This window comes from Mesoplodon densirostris, chromosome 18 (assembly GCF_025265405.1).
Source record: "Mesoplodon densirostris isolate mMesDen1 chromosome 18, mMesDen1 primary haplotype, whole genome shotgun sequence".
NCBI lineage: Eukaryota > Metazoa > Chordata > Mammalia > Artiodactyla > Ziphiidae > Mesoplodon > Mesoplodon densirostris.
Window position 1 is genome coordinate 61,600,850 of NC_082678.1, and position 14,622 is coordinate 61,615,471.

Below are 14,622 nucleotides of genomic sequence, written 5' to 3' on the forward strand. Positions count from 1 at the left end.
GCCCCCAAAAGCATCTAGAGGACCTGCAGGAGTCCACAGACTACATCTGGAGAACTGCTGTCGTAGTGGAAAGAAAACGGGTTTTGAAATCCGAGGTGGGTCCTCATCTGAGCTGGGTGACAAAGGGTGAGTGTCTTCATTTGTAGAATGAGACCAACCCACCCTTAGATTTTTAATGAAATGTTAAAGTAATGCTCGAAAATGTTACATTCAGAAAGTATTGGTCTACCCTTGAGACTTTAATAAGACTCAAAAGAAGCTAATTAATCAACTCTGGCAAATTCCCTGGCTGTCCAGAGGTTAGGGCTCCTTGCTCTTACTGCCGAGGGCCTGGGTTCGATCCCTGGTCAGGGAACTTAAATCCCACAACCCATGTGGAGTGGCCAAAAAATAATAATAATAATAATAAACTCCAACTCTGGGACTTCCTTGGCGGTCCAGTGGTTAAGACTCTGTGCTTCTACTGCAGGGGGAACGGGTTCTATCCCTGGTCAGGGAACTAAGATCCTCTGTGCCATGCAGTGCGGCCCCAGAAAATAAATAAATAAAAATGAAGTAAACTCCAACTTAAACTTCAGAAAGAAAAGTCACTACTGAGTATTAGCATTGGATATTTTTTTTTTTTTTTTTTGCGGTATGCGGGCCTCTCACTGCTGTGGCCTCCCCCGTTGCGGAGCACAGGCTCCGGACGCGCAGGCTCAGCGGCCATGGCTCACGGGCCCAGCCGCTCCGCGGCATATGGGATCCTCCCAGACCGGGGCACGAACCCGTATCCCCTGCATCGGCAGGCGGACTCTCAACCACTTGCGCCACCAGGGAGGCCCTTCATTGGATATTCTTTACGGTGGATTCATTTCACTTTCAAGTTATATTTAGGTATCCTGTTTTAAGATGTTCATTCTAAAGATTCACTGCCTAAACGAGAGTGGGGTTACAGTGAGCACCCAGCTCTTTAAACAGTCCAGTCACCCCCATGGGAATGGGTCAGCCAGGAGAATATCATCTCTTCCGTGTCCCAATGGACTCAAGGGAGAAATAAAGCTCCGGTCTGAACTGTGAGTCTTTACTGGAATCTAAGCATAGAATCTTCGGTCATTGTAGGGTCACAAAATGTTAAAGCCAGAAGCCACCTTTGGAATAATGAAGCCCAACCTCCATTTTACCCTGAAACGGCAGACTCAGCGTAGGTGAAATAACAGAGATGCTTGTGGTTAGAACATGGGTGCTGGAGTCTGATGAACCAGGTACAGTTCTGCCTTGTACTCTTCTTAGTAGTTTTTTCATAAGACAAGTTATCTAACCTCTCTGAGCCTCGATTTCCTCATCACAATACCCACCAATAGGAGTGTGGTGAGGACTGAGGGAGATAATAATGCATGTAAAGCATTTAGCACAGGCCCTGGCACATAGTAAGTGCTTGATGAGACATTAGTTATCATTTATGTTTCCATTATGTGACTTGCCCAAGGTCCTGCTCCAAATTTTTGGTAGCCCTTGAACCCCCTTATTTTTAATTTATTTTCACCTGTTAGAAATAACTTGTGTCATATCTCATATCATATTTGTCATGTTTAGATTTTCTCTAATTTCCTCTTTCAGGTAGGAGGAAGTCAGTCATCTAATTCTCATCAGTGATGCTTTTGAGAATAGGAGGCTTGGAGATTTCTGTGCATCCACCCATTATCTCCAAACTGTTGTGTCGTATTCTAATGTTTGAGTGGTACAGTTTTTCTCCCAGGGCTCTAGCCACTTAGAATACATGATCTCCACTTTCAAAGTGGTTATATTAAGAAAACAACTCAGGTGGTTTTTTGTTTTGTATTGTTTTGTTTTGATTTGTTCCAGTTAACAGAAAAGTCATTCGGAGATGAACCAGTGAGAGATTATGGGAACATAAGTATAATGAAACCCCAGAAAAAATGCATTTGGGGTATAAGGGGATTGGCAGTTTGCTCTGCAGGTCACACAGGCTGGTAAATTTGTTAACCTTGCAGTAATGCTACCCCACGTGTTAAGTGACTGGATTGGGGCAGGGTTTGGGGAGGGTTTTACTATATGAAATGTGGCTATAAGGTAATGTCTGAATTTTTTTCTTTTAAAAAACAAACCCATCTTAACAGAGTCCAAAGGCATTGGTTGTGTTGGTTACACATCTCAGCCAGCAAGTTTCCACTGAACCAGGTCAGTTTCGCTGAGATACAGCCTCAGGGTCAATGGCACAGGCCACTCTCTTGGCTCCTGGGTTTCAAACACTAAGGGAAAGGGCTCAGCAGGCTAAGCCAAGACCTTGCTGCTCGGGTGGGTCCACACATGAGCAGCGGCCCCTTCCTGGGAGCTGATTAGGAATGCAGGGTCTCCGCCCACCCCAGACCCGCTGTGTCGGAAGTTGCATTAACCAAACCCCAACCAAACGGGACGCGTGCACAGGAAGATCTGCCAAGTACTGAGGCAGAGGAGGACGCAGGCGGAACGCTGGCACTGCCCTGCCCATCAGACTGCTCAGAGGGACTTCTGCTTGACGACACCTGCTCTCTGCTGTGAAGCTTTCTCTTGGGGGCTGACCTGGCAAACCTGAGATTCTCTTTCATTGCAGAGGAAAAAGGGAGTGACGCAGCTACTACAACTGGGGGCTGGCTCAGGGCTTTCAGAGGCTGAATGTTTTATTTGGGCCAGGACTGATACATTCAGTGAGTGCTGTGAGCAGTGCTCTGTGACCTTTCTCACACAGGGGCTCACATCGAGAGTTATATAGGTAGGGCATACTGGGAGAAGAAAATGACGCTGTTAGTGGCCAGAGGTGACCACCCATGGGTTCTGGCTGGCCCAGAGCTGTGGGGATCCAAGTCTTGGCACACAGGGGCCGTGAGCCCTTTGGGCACCTCACACATTTGGACACTGTTTCATGACACAGCAGTTCATTCAGGAGCAGGAAGTGGACCCAGCATGGCCTGAGCGGCTCTGAGCAGCCCTACCACCGTGCTGGCCTGGTCACCCTCATAGCCTAGGAGGGGGGCACTGCTGCCGTTCTGGCCCCAGACCGAGACCCACTGCTGGAGATGAGAAGATCATGACAGGGAAGTCTGGAGAATAGAGATGATAACGATAGCTCTGGGCCCGCTGTTTTTCTAAGCACTTTACATGTGTTAATTCATTTACATGAGATAGGAACTGTTAGTATTTCCTTTCTACAGAAAAGGAAACCGAGGCACAGAGGTTAAGTCCCTTGCCTGTGATCACACAGCTAGCAGATGAAGGAGCCGGGGTCCAGATCTAGGTTGTCCTCTTCAGGGTCTTAACCACTAAGGTCTACCACCTCCCCAGCGGTAGAAGATTCCAGGGAAGACACAGATGTAGTATTAAGTGAAAATGCAAATTGTGCACATAATATATTTATAGAGTATATTTCCCATTTGCATTAGAAAAGAGGTTCCTGATACAGGATATGGATAAAAATATTCTGGAGGGACTTCTGTGAAACTTAATAGTGGTCACCTCTGCACAGAGGGACTGATGGAGGGGGGCTTTTCACTGTTTTAATCCTTCCTCTCTGTAAATGTATTGCCACAAGCATGCCATACCTGTATAATTTTGTAGCATGTTTTAAAGGGATACGGTATCAGTAGGAATGTTACTTAGGAAAACATCAGAAAGTAGAACTACTGGGCAACAGGAAGGAGAGAAGTTGTAGGGTTGGGGTGGGCGTGGGAAAGGTGTGGGAGAGAAAATGCAGAAGCAGCTAGTGATACAGGCCCTGATAGATTTCCAACATGGAGTAAGAAATGTACAGCTAACCTTGACCGTCATAGATGTTTCTGTCTGCCTGAGGCTCCACAGTTACCCCAAGCGACGGGGGAAAGAATAAGGGATCTGCAATTGTCCAAAAGCATAACCCTCTGTGGGGGTGGAGAGCCTGGGGGACACCAAGGAAATGTGACCCAGGGCCTCAATCATGGTGCCTCCACAGACATCCAGACCTGGCAGTGGCCAGTTGCCAGCAGCTGATGGGGTGTGGCCAAACGTGCAGGGTCCCACCTCCCCATCACCTGGTTAGTAGTTGAGCAAGAAGAAACAAACAAACAAAATTCCACTGTTAGGAGCTGAGCAAAATGTTTGGAGCTAAATCTCTTAAGAATGTGCTCTTGCAAAATCATTAGGTAAAAAAAGCCAAGCACAATTGAGTTCCAGAATGTGTTTTTGACCTCTTAATAGATAATTAGAATGAGCTGCTCTGTGTGCAACATGAATAAGGGTCTTGCTGCTTTTTTAAAAAATTTCTTTATGATAATAACCAGTGAAATATTTTTAGGTTTTTTTTTCCCTTCCATATAAATCCAAATGTATGATGTGTCATGCGTGGTCATATTAAGATTTTTAACAACAATATAGAAATAGGAGAAATATAGGTAACATGCTCCCCCTTACCATTTTTTAAAACAAATGCTGTCTTATAAAACGCTTGGATTTCCAAACACTTATTGCATTAAAGCTGCCAGTCTGCCAACCCTCTTTGGATCTCCTTTTGGGCAACAATCTAGAGAAAGCTAGTCAAATAATTACAGTAATGACAGTGATAAAAATACGGCTACTCTTCTATTTTGAATTCCAGATCTAATTTCTGGAAACAGCCAAGTTTGGTGGACAAAGTGGAGATACCACCTTTGTTTCCAAATGAGGTACAACTATAATATAATGTCCCTGATTTTACTGTGTGGGTTTGAAGGACAGCCACAAACACAGTTTTAAATACCTTGGTAACACTGGAGACCCAAGGACCTCCGACGAAAAACTCCAACTTTAGAGAATTTCTTTTGGCTCATTTAACTGAAGGAGTATACTAACGCTCCGATCATACCCTCAAGGTGGCTTTTTGCAGGTCGCACACCCTCAGAGGCCACGGCGATTGAAACTGCTGAGGGCTGCCCGGCAGACAGGAGCTAAGAGCAGTAGATCAGCAGGGTTGGAGTCCCGCTTTCCAGTCACAATACTGCATCTGAGCAATGATCTGGCTCCTAGGATGGAAGAGAATGGGTGTGACGTTGCACTCCAGTTGACCTTTATCAGTTATTGAGTTATTACTGTTTTAAGTGCTTGACATACCTTCACTCATTTAATCCTCACAGAAACCCTAAGTCAAGTTGCCTCCCTTTTATGGCTAACACACAGAGGCACCAAGAAGCCAAGTAATTTGTCCAGAAGACACACAGAATAAACGGCAGATTTGGGGTTTGAAACCAGCTATTCTGAGCTCCAGAGTTGGTGTTGGTGTCTTTGACCACTGTGCTATACCGACAAGAATCTTAAGCCGCTTCAGTGTGTATTTTGGAATCTTATAATGTAGGTTGTTGGGGGTTTTTTGTTTGTTTGTTTTTGTTTGTTTTTAACAGATGTCTCATATAAAAGTCATAGGAACTTGGACAAGTCACTTAACAGCTCCGAAGAAACGGGGAGCTGAAGAAACGGGGAGAACGCAAACTCAGAGTTGTGAGGGTTCCTAAAAAATTGATACAAAGCTCCTGGTATATAAGAGGCATACCCGGCCATTTCCTATAGAAGAAGGGTAAACTATAGAAAATACTGTTCACTTACTACTTCCTTTTTTTGGGCGGGAGGCACATTATGAGATTAGTGTGATTCTAATTTAATGTAATAACATTTTGCTTAATGTCATGAACCATCCTTCTTCTGTGGAAATAAAGTGGATAAAAATCAACCATCTTCCCTATTTCTAACATTAACTCCTTTCTGCTCATATCATTCAACTCATTTTAAAAATTATATATTTTTCTTCTTAAAAACAATATATACATTGTTTGTAAAAATTTAGAAAATGCGTAAATGATAAAGAAGAAAAATGCCCATAATACATTTACCTACAAATAACTAAACATTTATATAACCTTTATATATATATATAAAGGTTATATATAATGTTATGTAATGTTATATATATGTAACATGGGGCTTCCCTGGTGGCGCAGTGGTTGAGAGTCCACCTGCCGATGTAGGGGACACGGGTTCGTGCCCCGGTCCGGGAAGATCCCACATGCTGCGGAGCGGCTGGGCCCGTAAGCCATGGCTGCTGAGCCTGCGCGTCCGGAGCCTGTGCTCCGCAACGCGAGAGGCCACAACAGTGAAAGGCCCGCGTACCGCAAAAAAAAAAAAAAAAAAAAAAAGTTATCATGATGTAAGCTATTATATATAAAATGGATAAACAACAGGGTCCTACTATATAGCACAGGGAACTAATATTCAATAACCTGTGATAAACCATAATGGAAAAGAATATAAAAAAGGAATATATATATATATATATATATATGTATAACTGAATCACTTTGCTGTATAACAGAAAGTACACAACAGTAATCAACTATACTTCAAGAAAACCAAAAAGGAAAAAAGAAAAAACATTAATATCTAGAAATTTAAAATCAATACACGCAAATGGCTATTTAACCTATTCCCAAATGATTTGCTATATAGTGGTTAAAAACTTCACCTAGAATATCACATCATGGCTAGAACAGTAACAACAAAAAAGAATATAAGTAAATATAACAGATGCAAAATGATGGTGTGTCTTTGGTCTTTCTCAAAAGAAAAAAAAAAAAAGAGAGATAGGGAAACAAAGTAAAACTATGTTGTCCCCAAATGTTTTTTAACTTTTAATAAAACATTTTAGCAAACTGTTTTCTTACAATGGAATTAAAGCTAGAATAAAAATACAATCACCTCAAAAACTAAACAAACAACAAAAGTTATCATGAAAGTATCCCCCCATGTCCTTAAATACTCGCCTGTAGCATCTTCGTGAAGGTTTGTATACTGTCGCATCACACGGATGTATCAATTTACTTCAGCAGTCCTTCATTACTAAATGGTTAGTTTCCAGGTTTCTGTTATTATGAAAAAAAGCCACAATGAATATCATTGGGGATAAAGTGCATAGAAATACAACTCTTTTTTTTTTTTCCGGCACGCGGGCCTCTCACTGCTATGGCCTCTCCTGTTGCGGAGCACAGGCTCCGGATGCGCAGGCTCAGCGGCCATGGCTCACGGGCCCAGCCGCTCCGCAGCATGTGGGATCTTCCCGGACCGGGGCACGAACCCGTGTCCCCTGCATCGGCAGGCGGACTCTCAACCACTGCGCCACCAAGGAAGCCCAGGTGGACATATTTTTATACTAAAGATAAATGGGGTAAGACTTGCCAGTAGAAGGTAAACAGTCATTTTCCTGTGAATGTATGTGTGCATTTGGGGACAATAAGTATTGCACATTGTGCCTCTAATCCTTTCAGCTCACTGTGGATTTGAAGAACTCAGCTTCTTTCCAAAGTAATATTTAATTACAATGTTTTTTTAAACAAAGTGTTCCTCTTCAGTCATTGTTACTGAAGGTAATGAAGCAGTTGCTTTCTGTGGAAGTCACGAAGTTAATAGATTTTAATCTTGGATCTCAGTGATTCTCATTAAGGGGCATATGGGTATGTTTTTGCTTGTCACAGCGACCTTGAAAACTGCTGGTTTTTAGTGAACAGGACAGGAATGCTAAGTGTCTGGAATGGTCCCCCACAACTAAGAATTATGTTACACTCAATGCCAATAATCCTCCTGTTAAGAAACACTGAGAGCTATTTGTGATGATAAAATGTAGTTGGGCACCTAGAATTGGGTTCTTGTAATAACTTTTTCTTTGCAGTCAAGACTGGAGCTGTCAAAGAGGTAAGCATATTTTCTGTGCATAAGTAAAGTGATCACTGTTAAATAGCTGTGAGATTAGGGTGTGCATCTCCGTTCACAGAGATGTGCTGGTAAAACCCGAGAGGCATTAGCCAAGTACCCTGGAATGAGTGCATCTCCTAAAGTTGGCTTCTCTACTTCTTGTTCCCTATTAGTGTTGATCTTATTTAAAACAGAGTCTTGTGTGTAGAATTTGTGAACAGTACAAATGTATCTCATCCCACCAACGTCAGGACAAAATTATTTTATACTCATTTCTTTTTCAAAAAAGAGATCCTGAGTATAAGAATAACACTTCAGCATTTTCTCAGTGTTTTTCAAAATTGAGCTACTTTAAGATTGTGTTATTCCTAAGTAACGTTCAAAGAGTGATGGGTAATCTGGATAGATAATTTTTTCTTGTATTTTCTCCTAGGAAAACTTTTAAAAGGCAAAGCTTACCAATTAGAGTATCAAATCAAATGTCAAGAAAGTATTTCCAGTGTTAGGACAATAAATGCATGTGTCTCAAGTTAAACTTGTGCAAAAATTTGTTAGTGTCTTGGGTTTTAAACTCTGAAATATATATCAAGTTAAATTTAGTCATGGCTGTTCTAAGATGTACTTAAGGAGAGAAGGAATCTTTTTGTTCATTTTATTTATTTATTTATTTTTGACTGCGTTGGGTCTTCGTTGCTGCACGCAGGCTTTCTATATTTGCAGCTAGCGGGGGCTACTCTTTGTTGCGGTGCGTGGTCTTCTCATTGCGGTGGCTTCTCTTGTTGCAGAGCATGGGCTCTAGGTGCATGGGCTTCAGTAGTTGTGACTCACGGGCTCTAGAGCACAGGCTCAGTAGCTGTGGCACACAGGCTTAGTTGCTCCACGGCATGTGGGATCTTCCCAGACCAGGGCTCGAACCTGTGTTCCTTGCATTGGCAGGCGGATTCTTCACTGTGCCACCAGGGAAGCCCTCTTTTTGTTCATTTTTGGTATATGTTTTATACCTGCATATCTGTGCACAAACGCTTTTACCAGAATTATTCATTAAAGTCCAGTTATTGACCTTTGGGAAAAAAACCAACTATATTCCAATATAAAAGAAAAAGTTAAAAAAAGCAAGAAATAGAAGTATAGGCAAAAGACCAATAAGAAGAAATGAAAATGAAATGTACAGCATATTGGATTAGCCCAAAAGAAGACGGGAAAAGAGGAACATAGGGAAAAAAACCACAAAGAGACAACCAAAAAACAAGTAGTGTTTTGGTGGACTTAAAATCAATAAGTATGTTAAATACAAATGGACTAAACACACTAATTAAAAGGCTGAGCTTGTCAGACTGCATAAAAAGCAAGACCCAAATACTTCAGTCTACAAGAGACACACTTTAAACATAAAGACACAGAGAAATAGGAATTAACATGTTAGAAAGCTATACCATGCAAGTAGTAAGATAAGTAAACTATTGTAACTACGTTGCTATTGGACAAAGTAGATTTTAAGAGAAAGATTATTATGAGAGGTAAAGGGGGACTTTCAAGGGGTTAAATAATAAAAAATACATAACATCCTTAACGTGTATGTACTTGTATTAGTTTCCTAGCGTTGCCATAACAAAGTACCACAGACCAGGAGACGTAAAACAAAAATTTATTCTCTCACAGTTCTAGAGGCTGGAAGTCTGAAATCAAGGTATCAGAGGGCCACGCTTCCTCTGAAATCTGTAGGAAAGGCTCCTTTCTTGCCTATCCCGAGCTTATGAGGATTTTCCGGCTATCTCTGGTGTCCCTTGGCTCGCAGCTACAGCAGTTCAATCTCTGCCTTCAGTGTCACCTGAATTTGTCTTCACGTGGCATTTTCCTACATCATGTCGAATTAGGGCCCACCGTAATGACCCCATCTTAATTGATTATACCTGCAAAACTGTATGTCTAAATCAGGGGTTAGGACTTCAACATATAGTTTGCTTATGTTGGCTGCCAAAGCATTAGAGCCGCCCTATTTTGGGAGGATATAATTCAATGCATAATAGTGCCTAATAATAAAGCTTCACAATACATGGGGAAAAAAAGGGACAAATACAAAGTGAGAAATAGACAAGTTCATTATCATATTGAAATTAACATCCTGTCAGTCTCAACATATCTCTTTTTTTTTTTTTTTTTTTTTTTTGCGGTACACGGGCCTCTCACTGTTGTGGCCTCTCCTGTTGCGGAGCACAGGCTCCGGACGCGCAGGCTCAGCGGCCATGGCTCACGGGCCCAGCCGCTCCGCGGCACGTGGGATCTTCCCGGACCGGGGCACGAACCTGTGTCCCCTGCATCGGCAGGCGGACTCTCAACCATTGCGCCACCAGGGAAGCCCTCAACATATTTCAAAAGACAAACATCTGAGATAGTAGAGCTGACTAAAATGGAATTAAATTAGAAATTAATAACAATAAGATATACTGGAAAGCACTAGACAGTGGGAAATGAAGCCATATCTTTTTTTTTTAATTTACTTATTTTTATTTTTGGCTGCGTTGGGTCTTCGTTGCTACATGCAGGCTTTCTCTAGTTGCGCTGAGCGGGGGCCACTCTTCGTTGTGGTGCGTGGGCCTCTCATAGCAGTGGGTTCTCTTGTTGCAGAGCACGGGCTCTAGGCGCACGGGCTTCAGTAGTTGTGGCTCACAGGCTCTAGAGTGCAGGCTCAGTAGTTGTGGCGCGCAGGCCCAGTTGCTCCGCGGCATGTGGGATCCCCCCAGACCAGGGCTCGAACCCGTGTCTCCTGCGTTGGCAGGAGGATTCCCAACCACTGCACCACCAGGGAAGCCTGAAGCCATATCTTTATAAGTAATTACAAAGAAATTACAAAGATGAAATTATAAAGGAAATTAGAAAATATTTTGAATGAAATTGATAATGAAAACACTTATTAAAACTTGTGGAATATAACTAAAACAGTGCTTAGAGGGAGATTTATTTATTTATTTATTTATTATTTTTTTTTGCTGTATGTGGGCCTCTCACTGCTGTGGCCTCTCCCGTTGTGGAGCACAGGCTCCGGACGCACAGGCCCAGCGGCCATGGCTCACGGGCCCAGCCACTCTGCGGCATGCGGGATCCTCCCGGACCAGGGCACGAACCCGTGTCCCCTGCATCGGCAGGCGGACTCTCAACCACTGCGCCACCAGGGAAGCCCGAGATTTATATTTTTAAACTCCTATATTAGACAAGAAGAAGGTTTAACAATAATGATCTGATGTTCCAGCTTAATAAACTTGAAAAAGAGCAAATTAACCCAAAAGTAAATAGAAGGAAACAATAGATATGAGAAGAAATCAATGAAAAAAAGAGCAGACAGAAAAAATTAAAGCCAAAAGCTGGTTCTTTGAAAAAATTAATAAAATAAATAATCTATTAGATGGATTAATCAAGAAAAAAGAAAACACAGATTACTTAAATCAGGAACGAAAGAGGGGTTACTACTACAGTGTCTACTGACATTAAAAGACTATAATGGGGGCTTCCCTGGTGGTGCAGTGGTTGAGAGTCCGCCTGCCGATGCAGGGGACGCGGGTTCATGCCCCGGTCTGGGAAGATCCCACATGCCGCGGAGCGGCTGGGCCCGTGAGCCATGGCCACTGAGCCTGCGCGTCCGGAGCCTGTGCTCCGCAATGGGAGAGGCCATAACAGTGAGAGGCCCGTGTACTGCAAAAAAAAAAAAAAAAAAAAAGAGTAATATGGCAGAATAAGGACCCCTGAAAATTCTGCCTCCATAAAAGAAAACTAGCAAAAATTGTCAGGATCAACTTTTTCAGAACTCTGTAAATTAGCAAAAAGCTTGTAACAATTCAGAAAAATGCTTATTCAAAGAAAGTGGTTGAATCTTGGTAAGAACAGCAAGCTTTGTGGGGTTTTAACTTGACCTTTTCCCATTACCCCCACCCTAGCTCCACGGTAGTCTTAAAAACTAATAGTCTGCAAATAACTCCAAGCCCTCGGAAAACACTGGGAAACTTATTGGTTTTAGGCACTTAAGGAAATCCTTATCTCGTCATTAGCTGATCACGAAGCTAACCAAGCAGAGAGGTTAGAGAAACACATGATGAAGAATACACACTTTAAGGAATTAATTCAGAAAAGTCACTAAACAAATAACAACAACAAACAGCCACAACAACAAACCCTGGGAAGGGGGGAATCTGGTGTCTACAGTGCCACATTGTATTATTTTAAATGTCCATATCCAGCTTTGAACAAAAAATCGATGACAATTGGTGATACACAGAAAGAAACAAGAAAACATGGCTCATATAAGAAAAAAAAATCAACAGAAACTGTCCCTGAGTAGGCACAGATGTTGGACTTTCTAGACAAATACTTTACAACAGTTATTTTAAATATGTTCCAAGAACATTAGGAAATCATGTCTAAAGAAATAAAGGAAAGCATGAGAATGATGTCTCTTTAAATAGAGTATCAGTAAGGAAATAGAAATTATTATTATGTTTTTAAAAGAACCAAATGGAAATTCTGGAGTTGAAAAGTACAATAACTGAAATGAAAAATTCACTAGAGGGGCTCAACAGCAGATTTGATCAGGCAGAAGACAGAATTCATGAATCAGGACATAGATCAATTGAGATGATTCAGTCTGTGAAACAGAAAAGAAAAAGAATAAAGAAAAATGAACAGAGGTTCAAACACCTGTGAGATATCAACAAGCTCACCAACATACACATGATGGGAGTTCCTAAATGAGAGGAGAGGAAGGAGGGCAGGAAGAAAATTGGAAGAAATAACAAAGGAATAAAAAGAGTATATTAGAAAATATTTAACACAGAAGAAGGCAGTAATGGAGAAATTGAAGAGCAAAAAAGATATATAACATAAAAATAGGTAGTGAATGGCAGATGTAAATCCTACTTCTTAGTGATTTAATGTAAATGGATTAGATGCTCCAATTAAAAGGCAGAGACTGGCAGAATGCACAAAAAACATGATCTGACTACATGCTGTCCACAAGAACCACACTTTAGTTTCAAAGACACAAATCGGTTGAAAGTAAAAAGACAGAAAAAGAGACAACATGCAAATAGTAACCAATAAGAAGACAGATCACATTTGGGTCTCAATAAATTTAAAGGATTGAAATAATACAAAGTATATTCTCTAACCACAGTGGAATGTATTTAGGTAGGTCTTAGTAAATATCTACTGCACAGAATTTGATAAACATAAAGTATGCCCCTCTTAGTGTTCTTCACTGGCTAACCAGCCTTTTAAAACTTCTCTGCCTGGAAGGAGAGTTCTACAAGCCTTCTGGCATGAGTCAGGTCACCTCGCACACAAGAAATAGGTCAGAGGGGATTTCATAGTGTTCATTTCCTGGAAACTGCTCCCCATGGGGGCGGGGCAGCATTTTATAGTAGCAAATGCTTTGCTTCTGGAATCAGATAGTCTGGATGCCAATAACCACTACCTTAGGCAAGTTATTTAGTTTCTCTAAGTCTCAGTTTTCTCATTTGTACCATGAGATAACTATACCTCAAAGATTTAGTGGGAGAATTAAATGAGGTACTAAATAGATAAATACATAAATCTTAATTTCCTACCCTCCTCATTCTTCCGTCTTCCTTCTTCTCATGCAAATAACAACGCAATATGAAAGAGAAGCAATGGGGTAAAGAGTCTTGAAGGAATAGAGTTACTATTACTATATTACTATAGCAATTACCATTACTGTTACTATTACTACAGGAAAAGCGAGAATTAGGATATTAGATAAAGCAATCCCGAGCTAGTATCCCAGTCCTATTTTGTATAAAATACGTGACACTCATCTGTAAAATGATAAAATGACTTCTGTCTTGTAGTGCTTACAAGGCTTATAAGAGATTATAAGGATATCTATGACTTGTCTAGCACCCAGCAGGTGCCCCATAAATGGTAGCGATCACTATTAGCATTGACCTTGTCCTCCATTTTGCTGCCCACCCTATCCCCAAAGCAAACGCCAGCTTTACTCCTCCCCAAACACTGTCTTTCTCTTTGCTCCCCATCCCCTCTCTTGAACACGTCTCCCTTATTGTACACCCACTTTATCGGCACCCAGGCCAGAGCAGGGAGGGAAACAAAGCTAAAAATAAACGAAAGGAAATAAACCTAAATAAACAATTGTGAGAAAAATGTTTCAAAATTATATTTGTGTGTGCGTGTGCACGGGCAAGTGTGTATGTATGTGTGTGAGAGGAAAACTTTGTTAAACTGGGATGAATCCGAACTCCAGTAAAGTAGAAATGGAAAATAAAATAAAATAAAATAAAAAAGCATGTTATATCGGCGGCATGGAAAGAAATCACCAAGTTTAAGCCTGAGCGTGTGGGTGTGTGACCATGGGCTCCAGCCTGCAGAGACTGTAAGCCGATACGCCAGCGCCCAGGACCAGGGAAGAGAAAGGAAGGATTAAAAAAAAAAAAAAAAAAAAAAAAGGCAGTCAGTCGTTTACTGTTCCTGCAGTTATTTTTTTAAGACCCTGTCCTGATAAGACAGCTTGCTCGCGGGGGCGGTGCGGACAACTCCTGTCCGGATGAGTTCTCCGAAGGAAGGTACCTGCTGCAGGGGCTTCTGTGCAGTAGTCCCCTCACTCCCGGGATCCGGGGTTCACCACGCGAGGCGTCAGTTTTCTCATCCGCAGAGTGGCCGCAAGAACCCCCTGGTGGTCGAGAGGCTCTTCTGCAACCCCGAGCCCAGCGCCCCGCACCCAACCCCCGGAAACCACCGGGGTACGAACGTCGCAACTCGCACGTCACAACCCCGGGGGCCCCGCGCGGCCCGCCCCACCCACCACGCTCCCCGCCTGCCCCACGTGACTTCCCGAAAGGCCCGGGGACCGCCCCTCCCGCCGCTCAGTTTCGTTTC